This window comes from Mirounga leonina, unplaced genomic scaffold (genome assembly GCF_011800145.1).
Source record: "Mirounga leonina isolate KUSES-001 unplaced genomic scaffold, KU_Mleo_1.0 Mir_129, whole genome shotgun sequence".
NCBI lineage: Eukaryota > Metazoa > Chordata > Mammalia > Carnivora > Phocidae > Mirounga > Mirounga leonina.
The window spans coordinates 33510433-33521902 of record NW_023270323.1 but is presented as its reverse complement, the minus strand read 5'-3'; the positions used below and the strand labels follow the sequence as shown (position 1 = coordinate 33521902).

At 33.8% G+C, this 11470-nt stretch overlaps 1 non-coding gene across 1 annotated transcript; it reads left to right on the top strand.

The window, feature by feature from the left end:
* Positions 1–463: 463 nt before the first annotated feature.
* Positions 464–617, top strand: LOC118010948. The gene has a single exon (XR_004679363.1). It is a non-coding gene; the product is annotated as a small nucleolar RNA SNORA62/SNORA6 family (small nucleolar RNA).
* The last annotated feature ends 10853 nt before the right edge of the window (positions 618–11470 follow it).

The window sequence follows — 11470 nt, the reverse complement described above, 5'->3', positions numbered from 1 at the left end:
ATGAACTTAGGATGTTTTCTTGTCATTTCTTCATGCAGTAAATATTTACGTAGCAAATATCATGTGCCACAACAATGCTACTTACGTTGTAAACAAAAATTTATAGAACAGTAATTGTTACTCCCTTGTGGAATTTATATTCTGAGTGAGCAGACAGATAATGAACAAGGACAATTGAAGAAATAACTAAAAAATATATTTCTGTGTATTTATATGGGCATAATTATGAATAATGAAGGAAATTATGAATAAAAGATAATCACGAACTGAATAGAATAGCTATAAATATAAGGTGGCTAAAGATGATATTTTACATGTGACATTTATGCTGGGCTTTGAAATATTAAGAAACAGTAACCTTTATGCTGTGTCATGTAGGAGCAATCTAAGCAAAGGAAGCAAGAAGAAGGTCCTACACAGCAAAAGCTTTATTTTGGAGAAGCAATAAAAAGGTAGGAATTCTACTGCACATGGTTAGAGCTTAGAGCTGAGGCCATTGGCTGGCCAATGACTCACAAGTGTAATTAGGTGGACCATAAGACAGGCAAGTCTTTTGCTAACACCACAAGGGTCTTTGGCCCAATGAGTGGAGTTTGATAGTAATTCTTACTAGAGTTATAAAAAAAAAAAAAAAGAAAAAGAAAGAAGAAAGAAAGAGAAAGAAGAAAGAAAGAAAGAAAGAAAGGAAGGAAGGAAGGAAGGAAGGAAGGAAGGAAGAAAGAAAGGAAGAAAGAAAGAAAGAAAGAAAAAGAAAAGATACCAATTCCGAGTCTACTGGGAAAAAAAAAGACAGAAGAGGATGTAGTTAGGCAGAAATGAAATCATTCAGGATTTTATTGTTTCATTTTCTAGTAAGACTGAAACACATGAATTGCGCTAATTCTTGACTCCTTTTGAGCAAAAGAATGCACCAGAAATGATACTGTGCCTATTTCAGCTCTAGGCCTTAAGAACTTTAGACTACCATTTTCACTCATGAATCCAGTGGTCATGTAAGAAGTTGAACTGCCCTAAGAGTGTGACACTGTGAGGAAGCCCCAGCTAGCCACAAGGAGAGGCCATACGGAGGAAGACCAAAGCATCAGACATAAAAGTAACACTCTCTGTGATGTTCCAGCCCAGCTCAATCACCAGCTGAATGCAGCTATTGAAGAGCCCCCACTAATAAGTTATAAAACATAACCACCCAGTTAATCCCTGCTCAAATTCCTGACAAACCAGATTATAAAAAGTAATAAATAATTGCTTTATGCCACTTACTCTGGGGATGGTTAGTTACACAGAAATAAAGGCAACAGTAAACCTGTATAGGCAGAACTCATTTTATTGCACTTCACTTTATTGTGTTTTGCGGGTATTGCATTTTTTTTTTTTTTTTTTACTAATTGAAGGTTTGTAGCAATCTTGCATGAAACAAGTCTAAAAGGCACCATTTTTTTTTAACAGCATTTACTCACTTTGTGTCTCCGTGTTGCATTTTGGTAATTTTTGCAATATGTCAAGCTTTTTTATTATTATTATATTTGTTACGGTGACCTGTAATCAGTGATTATGACTCCTTAAAAGCTCAGATGATGGTTAGCGCTTCTTAGCAATACGTATTTTTTTTAAATTAGGGTAGGTACATTTTTTTAGACACAATGCTATTGCACACTTAATAGACTACAGTATGGGGCAAACATAAATTTGTATGCAGTAGGAAACAAATAAAAATTATTTGACTCACTTTATTGTGATATTCTTTATTGCAGGGGTCTGGAACCAAACCCACAATATCTCCGAGGTATGCTTGCTTTATAATATAATGTTTTATAACAGCATAAAATAAAATTATATTATGCAGTGTACTATACTGTACCATAATATAATTTCAGGTAGTGAGATTATTTGTTCATCTTTCCTAAACAAATATGATCTATTTACATGTAAAATCATTTTATTTATTATGCATGGTTCTTTTAGAATAATATAATTTTGCTCTTAGGAAATTTATATTAGCACAAAACAGCTATTAGCAAAAGGGGGTTAAAGACATAGATGGTTTAACTTAATACGGAAATTAATTTTTCTACGAAATTTTCCTATGGTTCTGTTTAAGTTTAGAGTAGCTAAACAGTGAGTTAAAGTGAGTAGCAATACAATTTAAATATATCCATTATTTGAGTTGACTTAGTTTTGCCAAAGAGACATGGCCTTTAGTTTTTTGTCAATAGCAATATGATTTTAAGTTCAGAACCTCTTACTTACATATTCATATTTACCTTTATGGTCTTCAGCAGTGAATGTCATTTTATGAACAAGTGTTGGGAAATATAATTGAGAAGATGTGACCGCTGATTGACCTGTGAGCTGGACCACAGCACTCAGAGGCTCCTCATTCCCTCCCCTGTCCTTGGACCGTGGTTCCCCTGCCTTTCCTGCTCCCAGAGCCTGCTCCAAGGACATAGCTTTGAGATGGTGATGTGGTATTGAGAACAGCTGCACAGTATAACCCAGTTAAGACCTCTTTATAAAATTTTAAGATTTGGCAGGCAGGAGCGGGGATCCATTTGTCTTGCTGCCCAAGAAAGCCTCATATGTAAGTTTCATTTGTTTATGAAAACTGCCACCTACCAACCTAGAATGGTCTGCCTCTTTCTTTGGTCCCTCCTTCCCCTCCATGTCGGGGGCAGTTTTAAATTACACCCAGGAAGCTCCTGAGAGTGTTGTGAACCAACAAGTGAAATAGCTGGAAATAACTTCATTTTTTTTCCTGCATATTTAGTATTAATTAATTTCCATTCATAACTCTATGTAGTATAGAGTTGTTTCAATGAGATTGCTTATGTTAAATATAATTAATAGAATGAAAACTCAGTGACAAGAGAATTCCATGTGCTGGCTGACAATGTGCTCTCCTAGGGACATAAATTGGACATGTGACACCACAGATATGTGGCAGACAAACTCTACATGACCCTCAATGACATCTGCCTTCTGATGTTCATGCTAGTGCAATCAAACTGGGTTCTGTGACTTCCTCTTAACGCATAGAATAGAGCAGTGGATTCCTCACTTATGATTAGGTCACATTTTATGGCAAAAGTGATAGGATGTCATTCCTGTGATGATGTTACATGAATCTCCGTCTCATTAAATTTACTCTTGCTCTCTGCTGCCTCTGAAGAAGCAAGCAGACAGGTTGTGAACAGCCTATGCAGAGCCCTCCATGACAAAGAACTGTAGGCCACCTATCAGAGCTTACAGTCTTTCTGCCACAAGGACATACATTCTGATAACAACTGGAATGAGCTTGGGAAGGGATTCTTCTACCGTTGAGCCTCCAGATGGGATTATCACCATGATTGTGAGACCCTGAGCAAAGGACACAGCTAATTTGCACCTCCACTCTGACCCATGGAAATGGAGAGAAAATAAACCTACTTTGTTTTAAGCACTAAGTTTCTGGTAATTTGCTATGCAGCTACGGAAAACTAACATGTGATATACCTTTGCTTAGACAAGTGCTGTTCAGGAGAAATAAAATTCCAGCTACATATGTTATTTTAAAAATAATAAAAAGAGGAAAAATTAATTTTAACAATACATTTCATTTATATATTATATATTTATGTTGTTATATATGCTTATATAGCATATTAGATATTATATAAATCAATCTAATCTGATTATAATAGTAAATATATATCATATACTTAGTATTATTCATGTATTATGTATTTATATTTTATTTTACCTAACATAGTCAAAATATTATCATTTCGATATATAATCAATATAAATATTATTGTTATATATATATACATTTTTTATATCAGAATTTCAAATCCAGTGTGTGCTCATACATAGCATGTCAATTCAGATACTATACCTTTATCATAAATGGTAACTCCTTATTTAAGTTTTATAAAATATACCTAAAAGTTTTATATTAGTTTTTAAATTTAAATTTAAGTTAGGAAAAATTTTAAGTTAATTATTTGGTGAACATTTTATAATTTATATAAATATTGAATCACTATTGTACAACCAAAACTAATACACTATTCTATGTCAAATATATTTCAATTAAAAAAAAGATAAAATAGTTCATGATAATTATATAAAATTGCAAATTCTGTTCATCACATCAGACATAATTTTAGTATTCAATAGCTACTTTAGGTAGTGGCTACTAGCTACCATATTGAATGGGGAAAAGTTAGACTATGGATTTCATGGCCCTGTGTTCTTAAGCCCATGTTTACACTCACACTTAAAATAATTGTTCTAAATTTTATGAAATCTAACAATCAAAAAGGGTACTTGTTGTCAATGCAGTTTACCAGGACACCACCCACTCACCTCATTCTGATTCCATAGATTAGTATTTGGATTAAGTAATTAAGGTACAAGTGGTTCACAAATCACTCCAAGAAAGCTATGGTGTTGGAAGTTATGGGAACAAAGGTGGGGTGGGGAGTGGAGATTGGTTTGCCTTAATGCCTAGAGCTCATGTGGGTATCATATACTCCAACCCTTTTTGGCTGATAGATAGCAGTTTAGCTCTAAAACCATATTCCTGGGAAATTAAAAGAAAACTCAAAGAGGGCGCCTGGGTGGCTCAGTTGGTTAAGCGACTGCCTTCGGCTCAGGTCATGATCCTGGAGTCCCAGGATCGAGTCCCGCATCGGGCTCCCTGCTCAGCGGGGGGTCTGCTTCTCCCTCTGACCCTCTTCCCTCTCATGCTCTCTGTCTCTCATTCTCTGTCTCAAATAAATAAATAAATAAAATCTTAAAAAAAAAAGAAAACTCGAAGAAACAAATCCTGAAGAAGAGACTGTGCCCATATCTTGTGCAGAAAAACAACATTTCCTTTTGCCCCAACTTTAATGGCAATATATCAGTAAAGAGGAACTTTGAGCTGCACCTAGGGTTTGGAATATGCCCACATCACTGCTTCCTTGCTTATTGCTATTTCAGTTACTTTCATTTTCAAGTTACCATTCATCCATCTGACACTTAAAAATAAATGTAGAGCAGAGTTTCATTCTTATCTTAGCTTTATGTTATTCTTGATTTATATCTAAATCCTAAGAGGTCTCATCTATATCTAAAATTCCTGCTACCCCTTATATGCTAATGGTTACCAAAACTTTATTTTTCTAGATCCATATTTGTAAATTGTACTTACTTGTTATCAACATTTGAATGACTCACAGGTACCTCAAACTCAATGTCTAAAATGAAACTTATTTTTACTTCCAATTATGCTTAATTCTCCTTCTTTATTTTCTCTCTTCCTGAATGTACTGCTATCCACAAGTTAAAGCCAGACATCAGGAATTCGTTCTTGATGATTTTTCCTTCTCATTTTCTCCTTTACTCATTGAAATCTAGCATTTATTCGTTTCATATCTCTTGAACCTTTCTTTTCTTTCTGTTTCCATTATTGCTTTGTTATTCACACATGACTTCTTATAAACTTCCATGTTAATTCTCTAGTTCTTAATTCCACCTATTTTCTTGCTTTAACTGGCCTTTATTATGCCCCTGCATAAAATGGCACCTCATAGTTTTTAGGAAAATTTTAATCTCCCTAGTATAATTCACAAAACCACTTATGGCATAAACCTCACTTATCTCTCTGGCTTCATTGTCCTTTCTCTTTTGCAGTGCCTACTGAATATCATGTGCACAAAAAAAAAAAAAAAAGAAGAAGAAAATTTATTTGGTTTCTTAAAAATCAGAGAACATACTTTTTTTTTCCTTTTACCTTTGGTTGGTATTTCAAATATTCACTTAAAATTAACGAGGAACTTTACTTGAAAATGACAAATATCTGATACTATTCATTAAATGAAGTTATTTACAAATCTATATTATGTAAATAAAATATCATTGTAATTATTTTAACATAACAAGCCAAATATTTTAAAAAGTTTTATTAGAGGGTTTTAAAAAATTAATATTATATTTTTTTTATTATATGGAAGTCCAGCATGACTTAGTGGACAGAATACTGGATTGAAATTCAGAAAACTTAGGTTTGGGATGTAATTCTGCCAATAAATAACCAAACAACTTCTGTCAGATAAACAAACCTCGGTAAGTCTCAGCTAACAGCTTTCTTATCTGTGAAATAAGGTGGTGGAGCTAGATAATCTGTGTGTTTCTTTCTACCTTATTTTATCCAGGTCAGTATTGTTAAATAGAATAATGCCCTCTGCCCCAGAAGACCTTATTGATTTGACTCTTAAATATGACTACTAATTCCACAGGAATCCTGTATCAAGTGTTTTCTGTATGTTAAACCTAAAACTGTTTTATTTTCTTGATATGAGATAGAGATAAAATAAAATGCATATATGAATTGTGGATTTACAAATTATATTTGTCTATTGTGAACAAAAAATAAGTATAAATAGCATATGAAGAATTTAGTATTCCTCAGCCCTCATACTCTTCCAGATAGTATCATTCAAAAATATGATCACCCACTCAACATTGTTATTATTTACCCTAATAGTAGAATTTATATATTTCAAAAGCACTCTTATTTTATGGTGAACATTACTGGTCAAAATAATTATCACTCAGAATCTGAATGTTCTCAAAATTTCCTAGCACAATAAATTTAAATAAAATTTTCAAATATTCTAAATAATAATGATATAATATAGAAAAATCCACATTACAATTTTTATTTGTTGAACATGTTTTTACCCAGTAAATAAAAAAAAAAAAATTCATTTGAAATTGTCATCAGCTAGACCCCAAGATCTGACCTTTACTTCCCACCTGCTTGTGCCCACCGCCTTTTGTCCCACATTTTCCTTAAGCTCTTCTTTCCAACTTATCTCTTAACTCAGGCAAAACACCCAATGGCCTGTGATGGAAATCAAAATGAATCCTCACACAATAGTGACTACTCTGAGGAAGAGCTCTGGCCAACCCAGACCACCCAGACCGTTTTGAGCTTAACCCCCAAATCACACCTGCATAGATGGACCATGGAGTGACCCATGGAGTAAAGACAGTTGCCTTTACCTTGTTATTATACTACAATATCTGCCCAAAGAGGAGTGCAAACTTCATTTACATAACATACAATATTTGCATGGGCATGTTTCCTTAAGGTGCTTGTGCAACCTTATGCCCTCCTCCACATGCAATGGCAAGGCTCCCCTATCTAAATATTCATCCTAACACTGAATAGAAGAAACTCATTCACCCTTGCCTGGAGAGTCCCAGCTTTGGAAGTTATTCCTGTGGTCTTCTTATTTGCTGAAAATAAAGTTTCTTTTGTTGGGACAACTCTATCTGGTGTAGTTCCTATCTGTGATCCATCAAGGAGGGAACTCATGTTAGTTTGGTTACAAAATAGCAAATTTTGCAACAAATTGTATTCCAGACTTTTCATTTTAAAAATATAATGGTATTTGTCAACTTAGCAGTTAAGTGTCTAATAACTGATAATGATACTCCATATTGTTACTTCATTACTTTTGTTAGAGAAATTGCTAGAGAGTCATAAAAAAGAGAGTCTATAGACATTAATGGGTTTCTAGTGAGATAGAAAATGATTATTATAATCAAAAAGAGTTTGGACTTGTGAGTAGAAGCAGTACCGACAATAAGTTTTCTAGGTTAGACTCTTGTTATAGAAAATTATCAACTAATAAAATATATCTTATTGTTAGATTTTACAATCTGACATTTTAGCAAGAGAGAAAAAAAAAAGCAAATGAGTACTCCCAATCATTGTTTTTAAATATAACAAATTTGTTGGGCGCCTGGGTGGCTCAGTTGGTTAAGCGACTGCCTTCGGCTCAGGTTATGATCCTGGAGTCCCTGGATCGAGTCCTGCATTGGGCTCCCTGCTTGGCAGGGAGTCTGCTTCTCCCTCTGACCCTCCCCCCTCTCATGTGCTCTCTCTCTCATTCTTGCTCTCTCAAATAAATAAATAATCTTTAAAAAATAAATAAATAAATATAACAAATTTGTTAAAGAAGTAAAGATGTCATTTAATTGATCGATTTCCACATCAGCTTCAGTGAAGGTTGAGATTTAGACTTATCAAGGGAGTTGCTTGCTAAAAGGAAACTCCATTTTCCTACATTACAGTGTTGTGAAAGAGGACTGCCAACACTTGCTTTGGTTTCTCATTAACATGTTGTTAGGATGCTCAATTTGCATTTTAAAAAGATGAAAATGATTCTGGTGGAAGGGAGAACATGAAGAGTCCTCTATGCAAGTCAGCAATGTGAACACCTTGCAGGTTCCTATTTTATAGAAGTATAAGAGTCAGAAATAAATCAGGGGAGACAGTATTTCCGTTACTCAAAGCCCTCATAAGATCAGGCTTGAAATATTACATCCAGTTTTAGATTCTAATGAAGAACAATGATTCAAATTCCTAAGAGAGTATACAGGAGAGCTATGAGATTTATCAGGGATAGGAAGTCTGTTTTACGAGGAAAGGTTTGAAGAAATGAACTTGTTCCAAGAAAAATATGATAAACATATTTAATCATAAAACAGAGTGAAAGGAACCTGAGGTAAAATACCAAGAAATAACCGAGAAAGAGATGTTCTGATTAAAGTTCATTATAAATGTACCTAGGAAAAATAAAAAACTCATTTCAATTATATAAATTTCCTAGAAATATTTATTTTTCAAAAGATTATTCAACATCTTTTACTTGTGAGAACTTCTAAACTGGGACACTTTAAATTTCATAATAATATAAAATGGTAAAATTATACAAAATGATATTAAGTACACAATAAATAGCATATATAATATAAATAAGGCAACACAAGCACTCAGATTAGGATATCCAAAAGTTAAACAATATAAGTTTTCTGGAATCAAGTCTGATTCCAGATAAATTCTGTATAGCAAAACACTGTCAGGGAGGAAATCTAATTTTCCTTCTACCCTTCTAGATTCTTGGCTGAGACACAACTGTAATAAAAGAGAGAGAGAGAGGTAATAGTAGAAAAACATAAGTTTAATAATATGTGTACTTTCTGTATACATGAAGGATACCTAGGAAAAGAGTAATTCCCCCCAAATGTCCCAAACCATCACCTTAAATAACATCTCCAGTTAAAGACAAAATAAGATGTTGGCAGGGGCATGGGGAGCCAATTATGGGAGGTTTCTAAGCAAAGCATGGTAAAGCAAGGTGGGGCTATTTATGCAGATTTAAATCTCTGTCTTCTCCATTGATGAGGTTTAGGGATTTAGTCATTCCCCTCTTCCTGGTACAGCCAAGAAGACACTCTCACAAATAAAGCTTTCCCCTATAAATGTAAATAAGGGTAACTTCTCAGTTTTCAGAGCGTCTACTGTGGTTGCTGTTTCTTAAAAATAATCAACTTAAAATAATCCTTATGCCAAAAAGGCGTATTTTGAGGTGGCAAATTCCGCTCTCCTTCAACTTCATAGTTGACCAGAATCATACAGCTGAGCTTCTTGATGTGGAAAATGACTAAGAAGAAATTTAGCCATGCAGAAATAAATACAAAGGTATATAAATGATAGTATGTAAAGCAAATGTGGAAAATGAGACACAAAAACAAGATGTTATTTTCCATGGAATGAGGCAATTTTACATACTGTTAAAAAACAAAATTCAACAGAGTAATTTGAAGATCTAATTGGCTTTATTAAATGATTCATGAATTGGGCCGCATCCTATCTAACAAGTGGAGAGCATCTCCCAGTTGTACAAGATAGAAGGTTTTTATAAGAAGGAAGGTGGGCAGGAAAGTTTTATTCAACAAAAGAAAAGAATTGCTCCAGGCAAGGTCACTTTCCCTTAGGGGGAAAAGGGAGTCTTATCATGAAGATTTCCTCATCTTTGGGACCTGGGGATAGAGCAGGCCTATGTGACAGATTACCTCCTTGACGCTAATCAGAAAATTCTTGGCTTACCAGTTAAAATTTACAGTTCTGGAGGGGGTTGAAATTGCAGTGAGATTAGGTATTAAGCTTTGGTTTAGTGACTTGGCCTAACTGACACCATTTTGGGCCTGTGGTTTTCTTTTTAACAATATATTAAAGTTCTTATAAATGTAGGAACATATTAAAATTTTTAAAAACTATGTAGGATTGTCAAAAACTCAGTTTAAAAATAATATTTTGTGGGGCGCCTGGGTGGCTCAGTTGGTTAAGCCACTGCCTTCGGCTCGGGTCATGATCCTGGAGTCCCGGGATCGAGTCCCGCATCGGGCTCCCTGCTCGGCAGGGAGTCTGCTTCTCCCTCTGCCCTCTTCCTCTCGTGCTCTCTGTCTCTCATTCTCTCTCTCTCAAATAAATAAAATCTTAAAATAATAATAATAATAATAATATTTTGTGTATCTGACAGATAAATTAATATCAGAGTTATCAAAATTGTAGTAAAATATGCAGCAGACATGAGTATAATTACAGACTTTAAAAAAGATATAAAGCTGTTCTCTGATACAATTCTTTTGGTATCTCCCTATTAATACATAATTAAATCTGATTTTCTCCTGTTAATCTGTCTCATGTCAATTTTATTCTTAGACCAGCTAAAAATAAAACAACTATGAAATATAGGAAAAAAGTTTTTTTTTTCCTAAAACATGTAAGAATTTAGTCAGACTTGCTGATCTTGGTTACAAGATTTTGTTCCCTCATTCTATTGTGTTAAAGGAATGATTATATAATCAACATATAATAACATTTTCCCCTTCCTTTCTTATATTTACATATCTGATGTTTTTCTTTTAGCATTGGTCACAACCTCTTATACTGAACTAAAAGGTAGACACAATGGTAAACATCACTAACATATATTTGTTCTTCAAGACAATATACATAAGGATTCTCCATCAGGCATGAAAATATTTTTATTTCTTTTTGCCTGAGAGGGTTTTTTGTTTGTTTGTTTTTTGTTTGTTTATTTGTTTGTTTAGCCATAAATAGGGTTGAATTGAGTCATTATGAATTAGTTCAATCTCTTTAATTATAAGACTTTGTTGTTTTATTAATATGATATACTGCATTGCTGTATATTGTAGCTTAAAACTCTTCTTACATTTATAGGATAAGCAACACTTGATTAGAATTCATTTTTAATAAGTTTTAAGATTCAATTAATATTTTCTTCGGACATTTTAAATTTATGTTCATAAATTCAACCTATAATATTTCTCTATGATGACATTATTTATATCATGAATATGTTAGTCTCATAAGAATATTAAGCATTTTTCTCTTTTTATCTCATTGTTGGTACAATTTATATAAAATAGGAATTACCGGTTCCTTTAGTTGGTAAAAAACAAAACAAAAAAACTGTGAACAATTTGTGATGTAAGAATTTTAAGGTAGAAGATTACAAATAGTTGGGGTGCCTGGGTGGCTCAGTTAGTTAAACCTCTGACTCTTAATTTTGGCTCAGGTCAGGATCTCAGGGTGGTAAGATGGAACCCCACATTGGGCTCCATGCTC